At 41.8% G+C, this 14,385-nt stretch overlaps 1 protein-coding gene across 6 annotated transcripts in view; it reads left to right on the top strand.

The window, feature by feature from the left end:
- ETV6 (ETS variant 6) overlaps positions 1–14,385 on the top strand; it is a 169,836-nt gene that overhangs the window by 15,123 nt on the left and 140,328 nt on the right. For 2 of the 6 annotated variants that reach the window (XM_019544270.1, XM_019544271.1), the window contains exon 1: positions 9,811–9,922. The exons of the other annotated variants lie outside the window; for them this stretch is intronic. The gene's annotated coding sequence lies outside the window, so the exon portion shown is untranslated. Of the gene's footprint in view, positions 1–9,810; positions 9,923–14,385 lie in introns of those variants that run through there. 6 annotated transcript variants of the gene reach the window in all.

The following is a 14,385-nucleotide window of genomic DNA, read 5'->3' as shown; positions in this document are numbered from 1 at the left end:
CCAAGTCCTCCAACAGCTTTGATTTTGTAGTTTAAATACTGATACTTTTTAGGTGGAAAAATATATTTAGGGGAAAAGTTGTTTTCTTAGAATTCTAACCCAGAGGTTCCCAGCTGAAGGCCAGGGCTCTTCAGGGGCTTGCAGACCACCTGATAATCACCAAATGCCAGTTTGGCCATGTGACACTAGCTCCTTTTTTATTCTGCTTTCACCATCTTTCCAGTAATATATAGAAAGTTCATCATATCCGTAATTTTTCATTTACCACATAAGCCATTACTGTGGCCGACAGGGATTACGTGCAATGAGTATAGGGGAGGAAGAGGTGGATCTTCGTGGCTACGCATAAGAACATCTGTGGGACAATCTTTCCCTTTAGATGTGCTCCTTATTAGGGGAAAAGGTGGCAAACTTCTGCTTCTACTTTGGGTACCACAACTGTGGCGGTTCTTGCCCTGACTTGCACAGACATGTGGAAGTCAATGGATTCTCCAGAGCAGGGTGGTTTTCAATGCTTGTCTCCTTAAAGCTGTCCATTAGGGTATACTTATTATTTCTATTTTTAAAAAAATGATTGAGGGGGGGCCTTAGGAAGGAATGGCTGTAGCTATTTGGAAAGGGGGCAAAGAGCGAAGCTTTGTGTTTTTTGTCTGGCTTTGTTCTGTTTTGTGTCTTGTAAAATCTGAAAAGCAGGCCAGGGCCAGAGATAACCAGAGAACAAAGTATATTTTTGTGTGAAATAGCAGCTTGGAAAGCTACCGATATTATTCAGGTATCTTGTTCTTGTCCATCCCTTTTCCCTCAGTACTGGAGACCTGACAGTCTAAGACTGAGAAGAAAGATTTTTCAGAAGCCTTTTGGCCTTTTGAATGACCTTTATCGCAATGATTCAGAAAGTGCTTAGGGATTTTCCTGTTCTTGACTCTGCTTCTGGACTGTGACCTAGTTTATTGTGGTAAAGAGCTTTGATCTCTTCTGTTCCTAATAACTAGTTTCTCTCCAGGTTTTTCCCAGATCTGGCTGACAAAAAGCATGAAAAATAATCAGATCCTTAAATAACTCAGGGGCCATGTGCAGTCTCAGCCACACCTCTCCTGTTAGTTGATAAGAGACTTCAGAATACAGCTCTGTGACATGGTGAATTCACCCATACTTGATGGAACAGATGTAGGGATAAATTTGCTGGCACAACCACTTAGCCTTAATCATGTCTCCACCTTTGCCCCTCTGGCCCCCTCAACCCTTCCCCCTCAATATCGAGTCACAAAGTTGAAGGTCTTTGTTATTTAACATACAGTCTCAAAGGTGAATATGATTTTCTCACATCAGTGGGACAAAATGAAGCCTGCATGTTACTAATTAAACCTTAGAAAGCACAAGAGGATGTAGACCAGAGAATACATCATGTACCAGAATGGTGAGACTTAACAACCTTAGTCACATAGTTTTAAGTCTGGGCTGCAAATAGGAGCATCTGCCGGGATAGGCAATTGCTGACTCAGCAGCACTGAACACGAGGCTTTTATCCTGCAAGGTGTCAAGTACCTCCACTCTCTGTTGGTTTGGGTAGAATCCAAGGGCTTTTCTGGGGGTGCTCTACACCTTACAGCAGGCTTGTCCAACATACAGCCCGCGGGCCACCATGCTCCAAGCCGTTTTCTGAGGCCCAGGGTGCTGCGATGGAAAACTAAAGTAAACACTGTACTTTTGTTTCGGGGGGAGGAGCGGGAGTGATGTGATATCGCTTCCTGTGAGGTCTTTGAATACGGCTCTCCGGACCACTGGGTGATAAAAAGTTCATGATCTGGTCCCACATTAGAAAAGGTTGGACACCCCTGCCTTACAGGGTATTCAAGTCATCCAAACATTTATGCTGTTTGCTGAATAAGAAAACAAATATTTTGTGAAGGAAAAAAGGCAATCATGTAATGTAAGTAGCTGATACTACATCTCTTTCTATCCACATTATGTTTGGTGTATGTGTGCCCAGGCAGGTTAATAGTAGAGACTGTATGTTATTGGCATCTAAGGTCAATTTGACCTTAAATGAAATCCATTGTTCCATCTCTTGGTAGACATGTGTCCATAAAAGTCTCCAGTCCTGGCAATGACTCTGTACTTTTGCTCTTCAGTCCTGTCTGAGATGCTGTAGATGAAAGATTCTCATCCAGGGTGCTGCAATACTCTGAGGTGCCTTGAGATCCTTGCGTGGTATCCTGTAGGAGCTGTGAGGTGTGCGAACACAATTCACAAGATAAACCCAGATAAACCAGAGACTTCAAAGAGCAATCCATAGTGTCGAAATCATTCTGATCGGTTTATGATCTTTGAGAGTTTTACAACAGAAGAATTGTTCTGTTTGTTTGTTTGTTTGCTTGTTTGTTTTATAGTAAAAAAGAAAAGTGTAAACTCAGAGCTGGAATTTTCTGAGGAGTGCCTCGATTCTAAAACAAATTGAGAATCACTGCCATAGACTGACTGGCTGATGAAAGGCTAGCCAAGACTTCAGTCCTCACAGTGATCCTCCAAGACTAGAGTTAAGCTCCTTTGGGGTATGCAGCATGCTCTACTGTTTTCTGTGCTGTAGCTTTTTGTTGTGTTCAATTCAGGACTGTCAAGCCCTTAGAAAAATGGAAGTATTTAGCCATCTGACCAAAAAAAAATCCTTGTTCATTTTGGGACATAGGCACTAGACTGTTTCAGGTGTGATCACTCTCTGCTAGCAATCTATGATGGGGCTGAGGTGCAATGCCAGAATATAAGGTAGGGGCAGCTGGGACAGAAAAATGAATTAATTTGGAAGGGGAGAATGCTTCATTGGGAATGACATGATGAATGACTGTCTTACCCTCTGCAGAAGCAACAGATATGCAACTGGGAAGGAAAGAAGAAGAAACAAAGGAAAATATTAGCTTGTCAGTCCTTTAATTCCAGAGGCCTTTCCATTCTCGTGTTCAATGCACACAATGCAAAGCCATAGCCATGAAATTCAGGAAGGAGATATAGGATGCTGAGCTGCTTACCATATCTGCCCCTGTTCACAAGCCTCCCAAAGCTGTGCTGGGTTCAATTTTTTTTCAGGAAAGTAGTTTGAATTATTTCATAAAAATACAACACACGATGCCCAGTTGTTGTTTTTTTACTCAATAAACAGGGTGTAAGCTTTCATTAAAAAATTTTACTCTAAACCTTTGGGAAGTATTATAACATTCTTTAGTTACACATTTTTTGAACCAGAATATGTTCGTCACCATTCACACTTTTCTGGCCCTTTGTTTAACACTGACTGCCCATGTGACTTAAAGCAGTTAGGACTAAAATGTCATTGATTTATGTTTGTTAAAAGTTAGTGACAGAGTGGCTTGGAAATGAAGAAAATTCCAGTATTTAAGAAATTAAAAAGAAAAAGATTGTGTATCATAAGTTGAATGCGTCTTATTACTTGTGACTGCAGGACAGACATGCCCAGTTCATATAGCAAAATCCCCTCTTTTTCTGCAAAGAACTACAGGTAATAGTTTGAAGAGCCACTTGTAGCTTACAAGCTGAGGCCTGCGTATTGGTGGTCTAACACCTGGTTTGGGGCTTGAGATTCAGGCTTTTGGCAAATTATCTTATTCTCTCCTGCCGCAACATTGGATGTTGTTATCCTAGGCACCAAAACCTTGAAGATGCTGGTGACTAACTTGGAGGGACAGTCCAGGCCTGGCAGATGCAAAGTCCTCTTGTTTTATTTTCTTGAAGTGAGAGTTAGCTATATGCTGGGTTTTAAAAGGAAAAAAGTATTTTATTTGTTATCTGATTCTCCACCCTTTTCTAAATGAAGGAGAAATTTGGGTGTGCCCAGACATGGCAACATTCTGTAGTAATGTGATGGGTAAGGTTTTGGACCAGTAATAGGAAATATATTGATCTTAGTTTTTAATAACCTTGCAAATCAGCAGAAAGGATCACCTCAGCTGTGCTGCATTCCCAATGCTGTCAAGTTTGTGTAGCAGCTTTCCCTGGGGAAACAGCGCACTAGTCTCCCTACAGATGAGGAGCAGGCTGTTCACGTGTCCAGGCCATTAACTTCCCTCCATTTCTTGAAATTGTGTCCCTCTGTTGTCCATTGTTTGCTTATTATGCAGGCCTGGGGATCATTAGGGAGCCCTGAACTCCAAGCATTTTTCCAGCGGGAAATCCTTTGCACTGAAGTCACTAATTTTCTGTAATTTACTAAGTGTCTTGTTTTCCATTTGCCTGCTAGTGAAAACTCTCCTACCATTTTCCTCCTTGTCATTTAGTTTGTGCTGTGGCCAAAACCAGACTCCCTTTTTGCAAAACAGATGCAGAAAGTGGCTTACTGTGTTCCCAGGCTGTCCCCTAGTTATTGTGACATCAATTAGGGCCTTTTTCTATTGCAGCAATATGTAATCTACCAGAGCTGTATTTTTAGTGGTGAATGAGGTGCATATGTCCTTTGTCACTCTCTAATAGCATAATACTGAGGAGAATGCCACTTGAGAAGTAAATCAAGGCATTAATTATGACATTGTATTGTGATGTGAGGATGTGTCCTAGGTGTTGTTGGTAGTATGACTGTCTCAAGCATTCACTTCCTGTGTGACCTTCCTGTGTCCTGTCACTTCCCCTTCCTGGTCTCAAGTTTACTACCATGTAAAAGAAGACTCCTACCACCTACTTAATAGAGTTGAGGAGCTAATTTCTTTTTACAGCAGGTTTTGGAGTTCATTAGAGGCCTTATAAGTTGTTGTTACACTTGCAAATCAGCCTAAAGCTTAATTCTGGTGGCTGGAATTCAAATTAATGCAATGTTTGAAGGTCCTTTCCATTATTCTTTCCTTAGTTTAGGTAAAAGTAGAAACTTAATTTTTACTCTCAAGGATAGCCCTGTTTGCCAGGAAACTATCCTTCCCTTCCTTTCTCTGTATCAACAATTGCCAATCTTTTCAAAATAACAAGCGTGAATTAAGATGTTTGGTTAAGCAAGCATATAGCATCTATAGAGAATCTGCATACGTGAGTCTGTTAGGTTGAGGCTCTACCACTGTGACTTGAAAAATTCCTAATGTACTTGAGATTGCTTTGCATTTCTACACCTAGATTGTGCCATTAATGTTTTAACTGTTGAGCAATATTGCCTTCATTTAAAAAACCAGACCTTTGTGCATTGTGAGCCATCAGAGAGAGACTGAGAACTCTGCAGGCTCCAACTTTGACTGCAAATTTATGCTGCTCTGTACTGCTATTGCTGACAGACAGTCCAGGCCTGTTTAACCACGCATTAAAGTGTGAAGCCTCCCTGGGTCAGGGGAGGAAGTTTGCCCCACGTGCCTAATCTAGAGGTCATTTCAGAGTTTCAATTATCTATTAAAATTGTGTCCCTGAAACACGATTGGAAATGATACATTCAGTTCATACATTTTAGCTCATGAGCCAAATTCACCACAGCTTTCGTGGGAACTTGATATATCCCCTCTGTAGACTCTGGGGAGGAAGATGTCTGTGTCATCTTTTTTCTTTCTTTAGATAACTGGGCCTCTATACAGATTCTTTCTATTTCCTTCTACATCTTCTACACCAGTTTTTCAATACCATCATAAACATTTACCAGCCCAAGCATTGAAACTGTTTGCTCCAGACAGAAAGGATGGTCTTGCCGTAAAGGAGAACTTGACTTAAATCCCAACTGCCATCGGCTTGCTGTATGACGCTAGGCAAATCATTTAATTCCTAATTGCCCAGCTGTAGAATGGGGTTTAACCATACTTGTTTGATGTTGTGGCAAGGACTTCCTTACATATGCCTAAGGAATTGGGATCTTGGTCCTGGCTGGGACACTTTTTTATGTGCTACCAGAATATAAGTAATAAATAGCTGTCATTTGCCAGCCCTTTAGTAGGATGATTGGCAATGGGGTAGGGGGGAATCTGGAGAGAGGTTTTGTTGTTGTGTCCCCATCCCCCCCCGAGATACCCATATCCTATTTTGCCTGAGTGAGCACAAGGCCATATTCTTCCATTGTCCATCCTCCCACAAGCTGAAACGACCTTTTTTGCCATCTGTTTTTTAGATGGATTGATTATCTTTCACATTGCAGGAATTCTACTGAGATATTTTTAAAATGGGAGACAGTTTTCCGTCTGTCAGGCAAGGAAGATTTTAAGCAATTTCTGGTAGTTTAAATTAGGCGGACAGTACAACACAACAGGCATGTGGTTTGTGGGTTAGGATGTAATACTCCAATTCTCTACAATTTGAGAATAGCCAGGTATTTTTGCTAAAAGGCTGACACCTCAATTTTCATTGTTAGGATCCGGAGTTCTCACTGTGAGATCAAGCAGAAAGAGGTATGAACTGATTCAAGACTACAAAAGGTATCATTAAATTGATTCTTATGTGGAAGGGTATTTTCACAGTTGTGGACTTAAGTTTCCAATAAAATTATAATTAAGATCTATCAAACATCTGGGTTAATGTTTAGTCACTGACTCAGTCTGAAACTTATGTTAGGAGTATAAGATTTTAAATTCATTTCCCTTCCTTAAGTTACAATTAAAGTGAACTGAAAGTGACTTCTGCAGTTGAGGAAGGAGGAGAGCCCAGTCTCTAGTCTCAGCTGTTGAGCAAAGATGATCAGATAATGGTGTTCACTGGGACTGATCCAGTGTTCACAGTAGCCAATAGAAAGGCACCATTGGCTTCAGGAAGCTTTGGATTAAGCCTGTTTTGATAGTTTGGCAGGTGATACTCAAGTCATGAAAGGCAATTATTTGCCAGCGTTAGTTTTTGTAAACAAGGGCTGATCAGGAAATAGGAATTTTCTCTTATAGGAAGTGTCAACATTTGGAAATTTATTTTCTAAAAGTGAAATTTCCAAAAAATTGAATGGAATAAAGAAAACCCTGAATGTTTTAGAATCTGAAATGTGAAAAGCAAGCATATTTTTTACTTAAAATGAGACAGTTTGACATTTTGAAATGATATTTAAAATTTTTGACTGGGGAAAATAATGTTTAAAAACTGATATTTCTCCACAGAAGATGTTGATATTTGAAACCACATTTTCCTATGGGAAAGCTTGTGTTTGAAGTTTTTTTAAGTAGGTGTACCCAGCATAACACCACCCACCAGCAATGAAGATGGGAAGAGGTAATATTTGATATATGAAGCGGTGATTACCAAAGAGAGAGAGCATAGAATCATTGAGTGGTAGGGCTGGAAGGGACCTCTGGAGGTCATCCAGTCCAGCCCAGTGCCTAAGGCAGGATCAAACCATCCCATATGATCTGTAATCTAAACTCTACATAAGACTACCATCACCCTGACACAACATAGACTTAACACCTTAACCTGCCACAGATAAAGCAGGAGAGCCATGGCAGATAATGTCCTGCTTCTGGAAATATTGTCAATATATGCTCAAGAGCTCCTGGGTGAAAGGCCATGTCCCCCACTACAGAAGAAGGCAACCCCCCCCCCCCCCACACACACACAGTCTATACCAATCTGACTACGGGCTAAAAATCGATCCTGATACTAGATATGGTAATTGGTAAGACCCTCAAGTCAGGAACCTCCGGCTTTGGTCCCAGCAGGAGCACTGGTACACTCCAGTCCAAATCCCCCCAGCCTGAATACCTCTGAAAAAGGCTTAAAAACACTGACACATGTACCAGGAAGGGGGGAGGGGGCATGGTTTCCCTCTCCTTTATGTCAGCCCTTCACATATTTGAAGACTGGTATCGTGTCCCCTCATAAGCACCTTTTTCCACAAGCTGAACAGTCCTAGTCCCTTCAGCCTCTCCTCATATGACTTGCCTTCCAAGCCCTTTATCTTTAATGCTGCCTGCCTCTTGATCCTCTCTGACATCTCCATGTCCTCTTTAAAATGTGGAGCTCAGAACTGCACACACTACTCCAGATGAGGCCTAACCAGTGCTGAGTAGAGGCACTATCATCACTCATGTCTTACGCTTAATGCTTCTGTTAATGCATCTCAAAACAGCATTCACCATTTGTGCAGCTGCATCTGCAGGCTTGCATTGAGTCTGTAGTCTACCAAGACTCCCAAGTGCTTTTCCGTAGTGCTGTTGCCTTGTCAGGTGTTTCGCACACATTTCGGGGGGAGGGGGTTTATTATTCCTTCCAAGGTGTAGCACCATGCATTTTTTCCCCGATTTGACGATTCCTCTCAGTACTAGTAACAGTCCCTTCTGCCTTGACATTTATCTATCTGTGAGTCTGTCATTTTGTGAGGACAGGTGACAAACACCTCTGAATTTAGAGGTTTTAGTTAACAATCCTTGTATTGCATCCAGCCTTAAGTAATTCAGGTGACTGTTTGAGACTTTACATAGATGGTACCACTCATTGTCTTGGGTAGTATCTCCATCTAGCAATCGGACACCTCCCTGCAAGGTCTGACTTGCTGACATATCTTGCCCTCAAACATCAGGATAGCAACACTTTGCCTGACCCATCTGTTTCAATGTCATAGTACAGGAGGAGGTTGCTTGCCCCTCACTGTCACAGACTCTTGACCTGGCCCAGAAATTGTAAGATGGTTTTTGCCCTAAAGAATCTGTTCTTTTTGGGGTGCATGTGTATGGGTTGTAAGTATTCTGCCTGTTATAAGACTGTCTTCCCTTGCTCTGTCTTAGTAGTTCAGACAAGGGATCCTGCAGACCCTGTATCACCAAACCTGTTGAAAACTAATTGGGGAACCTTCTCAAATATTGTGGGTGTCTTATTCTTTTTTTCTTTCTGCAAAATGAATCATGCCAACAATTCTTAAGGCCTCTAGCATATCAGCACCACCTCTGTGCCATGCCTGGGAAGGTACCTGTGAAGCACTCCTTGCTCCCACTCTGCATCTACCAAATCCCCCAGTTGTGGCAATACAGCGACAGATTCATAGAAGTTTAGGAACCTTGTGAGATGATTGGGTCCAGCCCCCCTGCTCTGGGCAGGAAAGACTGGGGTCAAATAACCCCAGCAAGGTGTGCATCCGGTCTCTTTTTGAAGATAATGTAGCCCTAGGCACATGTCCAGAACCGCTCTTGGGGTGAAGCTATACACTATACTTAGACCATACTAAATCTGTGGAAAGTTAAGCAGTGTTAAAGTTAGAATGAGCTAAGTACATGCACTGCATATGTGGGATGCTGAAGGACTGCAAATTGCTTGTTTTATCTCCATGGAACAGACTGAAGTTACCTTAACACAAGCTAAGTAGCGCAACCCAGAGTTAACCCTTGCATTAAGGATTAAATCTGAAATGCTTAGAGGGCACTTAGTGTGAGTTATGATAAGCTTTAACATATGGAGTCTCATGTTTCAATTGCCTTTAGTGTGGTCTAAGTGTAACATGCAAGTTCACCCTTAGGTTCTCTCTCTCTCAAGCATGGTTATTGGCACATGCTTAGTGCTGCTCCAGACTGGCTATACTAATTTATTTCCAGGATTGTATGTTGTTGGACAGGGAGCAAGTGAGTGGGGTGTGCTTCATGGCAGGACTCTGAAGTGTAGCATGAAGGTTCTGTAAAAGATGCTGTCGGTGCATGACGTCTTTGTCCCATAAATGGCTGTTCACCTGTTTTCCTGCATTTTCCATCTATCTATAACAATTCCTTTTGTGTATTTTGACGCATAAATATCTAAATCTGATTTTTTTTCCCCCATTTATTTCCAGTTGTCTGGTACTGTTTTCTCCTTTTGCTCATATGTCAGAGGCCTGATTTTCCCGCCCCCCCCTTCCCCCCCATTGTTTTGTACCCTTCATAGTATTTATGTGTAGGTGTTAAATGCCTGCAGAAGGCTAGCACACTACACCTACTCTGTGCAGGGCTTAGTGGATGCACAGCTGTAAAGCAGAGGTGAATAAAGCTCCAGTTGTCCGAACAAAAGCTGGCTTCAGGTATGTGAATTTTAGCCAAATTAGGGTTTCAGTCAACTGTAAATGTAACATTCACAAGAAGTGGAGGTAGCACTACATAATCTTTTTCCTTTTTTTTTTTTTTTACAAACCTTGCCTAATGTTAATGCCACAACAAGGCACCTGTTAATTTAAAAAAAAATTCCTTAGACTCATTGCTATCAAAAACACAGTTCAAATATCTGAAAGTGAGAAATTTTCTAAAGGAAGTAAGTCAATGCAAGGAAATCCTTAGACTTCCACCCCCGGCCTTAACTCTTCCCTGAGCCTCTCTCTCATTTCTACCAGTCCCTTCTGGCATGTCGTACAATAGCTGCTACTCCATCAGTATTGAAGCTTCAGTGCTCGCTAGCACGGCAAATCAGTTTTATGCCCACTGTGGATGACTCCATCATTCTTCCTTTCCATGGCTGAGACGGTCCATTTTGTCCACTTCTTCCCTGAGGAGTATGCAGGCATTTTCCAAGCTGAAACCACTCTTGTTGGAGAATCCTCCTCCATCTGGGGTCAGGCTGAGTAATGCCTTAGCTCATCCTGACTGCCTGGTTTGCTTTATTCCTATGTACCATTTTATTGGCCTCTTCTTTGATTAGGAAGTGTTCGGATCATTCTATTATAGGATTTGCATATAGACCTTTACATTGGAAGAACAATGAGAAAGGGGGTCTTTTTGACCTCATGAAAGGTTTTCTGCGTAGGGCCTGTTTCATGGCTTCTGGGAGGTGGGTCATTTCCCTCCTTCTCCTCCCCCAGCCCATGCGCATTTTACTGGCAAGCTGAGGATTCTTAAGAACTGATATGCAAGTATGAGTCTCTCAACAGAAGCTTTATGAAGTGTGCGTGGGGATGATGAGTAGGCCAGAACTCTCCCTTTGAACACTTCTCATGGCTAGCTGGGGGATTAGTGTCCTGAAGAACTGTTTGTTCTAAAGGGCCCTGAGGAGGTGAGGGAGGGACAGGTTGTTTGAAGCATTTTTAATGCCATTAGGATGGAGTAAAAGGAGGGGTCTGAAGAATTTCATCAGCACCTGTAGCCATTACATGAAGTTTACCAGTATTAATCCATCCAGGGCTCATAGAACAGAGGCCCTTTAGCACTTGCCTCTGCTGTTCATGGGCTGTTTCTGCGTGTTGGAGTCCTTAAGCTATCGCGGTCACTTGTAATTTGGAGTTGCAAGGCATTATGCATATGTGAGGGGGTGGAAATTGCAGATTAGAAAATGAGGGGCTAGAAGAAATTTATGGAAATGTGGGAGTATTGGCAAAGTGCTGCTAGTGTAGACATAGCTGTGTGATAAAGTTGTTCTGGCCCTGGGATAGGAAAACCCCTATTCCCTGCCCCCCAACAATTCAAGAGACCAAGAGAGAGAAGTAACTTGTCCAAGTCACCCAGCAGGCACATGGATGGAACAGAGCTGAGAAGGGAACATGGATCTCTTGAATGTCAGTCTGGTGATCTGGCCACTAGGTCACACCGCTGTAGTCACAAAAACAGACATTTAGCAAAGCACTTTTCAAAGTGTGGTCCCTAAAGTCAGCTGAGAGCCAAGGTTGCTTGGTGAAAATGTATAGGAGGTCATTGCAGCCAGTTGCTCCTCTGCTCTGGAACTCCTTCACTCTTGAGGTCCGCACTCAGGTTCTGGCAAGCATCTTTCAGAAGCACTGCGAGACATTCCTATTTGGGCAGGAGTTTAGCAAATGGAACTAGGCTAAGATGATGTTGGGGTGGGGGGCTGTTTTATTATAGTTCCTTTTTAAGTTGATTTGTTTTTTCTAGCATCCCTGCTGTATAAGTTATTTTGTCCTCTTATTGTAAGCTGCTCCGGGCCTTTGTTGGGAAGTGTGGCATATACATTGCATAAAGAAATACATAATATACTTGACCTAAAGCTGGGCTTCATGATCTGAACTGTGTGCCAAATCGCAATCACGGGGCCAAGGTCACCTGGGCAGACCTGTAGACAGAAATGGGATTGCACAACTGTCACTGAGGACAGAACTGGGCTATGCAGGAATATAGGAGGCCAGCATTTGGCTTGCAGAATCGGTATTACTAGCAAGAATGCCTGAAATGGAAATAAACAAATGAACTCAGCCTTACTGTCAGATCCCATGTTAAACGGAGTGGAAAAGTAAATCTAGACTTCTGAGTGGATTTTAGAAGATACAGGAGTGTGAGTTCACATGCATTTTCTCTCTCTCAATAATACACAAAGGTCACCTAATTAAAACCAGTAGTACAGCAGCACTATGATTTTATTAGTCATGCCAAGAACATGCCTTGAATATATAAAGGACATATACTGCCTTTCTTAAAAAAAAAAATAAAAAATTACTGCTTCACTACCTTTCAGAAGAGAGCTTCAGGACTTGGAGTTACTCTGGATAAAATGTTTCATGATCAGGTGGAGAAGTAGACTTAGGTCCACAAAGGAAGCTGTCTTGAGGAATCCAGAAGTTTGACAGTCAGCCTACACTTTGCAGCAGTAATAGAGACAACAAAATGATACCTTCCAGGGACTTCAAATCCTGGGCTGTTTGTGGGATGAGGGTAGAGAGATACAATTTCGCTTTCTACTCGAATTCAAGTTGGTAAAAGATTCCTTCTTTCTCAACAGCCCCAGATTTCAGTGGTCCACACTGTGATCTCAGTCAGGTTCAATGGGGGCTTTGCTATCAACTTCAAAAGAACTGTTCCAAAGTATTCACTGGTAGGGTGACTTACTGAAGTGGGACTGCCTACGAGTAGATGACTTTTTGGGGTCTGATCCCTGGAGGTTATTTATTTTCCTTCCCTGCTGATGCTCTATAGATTCACGATTTTGTGAACAACGAGCTCCTTCTCAAAATTGGGTCTTGCTTCTCTTCCTTTTGTGATCAGTGAGAGTTTTGCCACTGATCTCAGAGAAGAACTCTATCCTTTGAGAGTTGAAAAGGACTTGCTGTTGTATTCAAACGTATTTGTTTGAAAAGTAACCCCTTTTCTAAAATTTAAGGGGTAAGGGCCTGGTTGTGGGAGGATGAGATCTGAAGCAGGACTCATAAGTCTTATTACGAGGTCTGCCCCAGAGTTGCTCTCTATTTAAGTTACTCACCCTCTCTTTGCCTGAGCTGCAGTGAAAAGGATTGAAATATGCCTTATGGGAAAGTTATAAAATTTGAATTAATGTTGATATCCACAAAATATTTAGTAATCATCAGGTATAAAGTGTTATGTACTAGAATTGTGAAGTATTAGCAATAACAAAGTTATGTAGTATGTGATGTTTGGAAAATAGGGATCATTTGGTTTCTGAAGAAGGAGAAAGATTAGAAGCAGTTGAATGGAGTGTGTAAAGTCATGAGACAAGAAAAGGGTGAATAGGAAGGAAACAGTTAAGATCAGAACGGGACAAGAACCAGGCCACAGCCATATGGGTTTGTGGACTATCAAACTGGGAAGCAGCAAGCTAATACTGGGGCGCTTTTATAAATAAGTGTCAATTTGTAGAAAATTAAACCATGGCAATGTTGGAAATTTCATTTTGAGGGGAAAAAAGTTTATTTTAGTGTGGTTAGGGATGAAAATGCATTATGTGAAAGGGGCTGCTCATACTTGAAGCATATCAAGAGAGCTAATTTACCACCTAGCAGAACAGCATTGAAGAAAGGAAAAGAAACACACATTCCTCCTGAAGTAACATGAAATTGGCATTGCAAACTGAGGAGAGTCAGGTAATTCAAGTTTGAAACTGACACTCCGTCCTTAACTCACCCTAGGTAATTGTTGCCATACGTGCAGTTCGCATCGCAGTGCTCAGCCACACTTTCATAACCAAGCCAGTAGAATTGTGCAGAACTTGCATGCTAATATGACTGGCTGGAGTTCAGGCCTGGTTCATGTAAAGTTCTGAGGTTTTTTTATGAATTTGTACCCAGCTTTGACCAAATATCACCTTGGGAATGAAGTAATTTAAAACTGCTTTATTTGTCAATGAGGGCTATATTTGATTTTGACGAAAGTTAAGATCTTAACACCCCTAAATTTGAAGGTTTGAAATCCATGTCTGGTTAGAATTGTTAAATGGAAAAGCTAAACTTTCCTCTCATTGCAGTTTTATCTACTAAAAAAATTCCCAATGGTTTTTTGTTAACCACCAAATACATTCTTCTGACAAAGATCGAGCATTGGATATTCCTTTGGAAAATGAAATAGTTTGGAAGGTTAGGACTTAAACTTGAAACACCCGGGTTCTCCATTTGCATCACAAACATCCCATTTAGGGGTTCACTGATAGGTTTTTTTTGGCGGGGCCAATACTGATGGATAATTTTTTAACGAGCCATATCGGCCGATTACTGATCCGATTCAGATGTGCAGCCCTGCAACATGGAGAGTAGCGTCTGGTTGGTAAGTCCTGGGTGGCTCAGGGCAGGCAGTGCTGACTCTGAGAGCGGGACTACAG

Source organism: Crocodylus porosus, unplaced genomic scaffold (assembly GCF_001723895.1).
Source record: "Crocodylus porosus isolate Cpor-Errol unplaced genomic scaffold, CroPor_comp1, whole genome shotgun sequence".
Taxonomy (NCBI): Eukaryota; Metazoa; Chordata; order Crocodylia; family Crocodylidae; genus Crocodylus; species Crocodylus porosus.
This window is presented reverse-complemented; position numbering and strand designations above follow the sequence as displayed.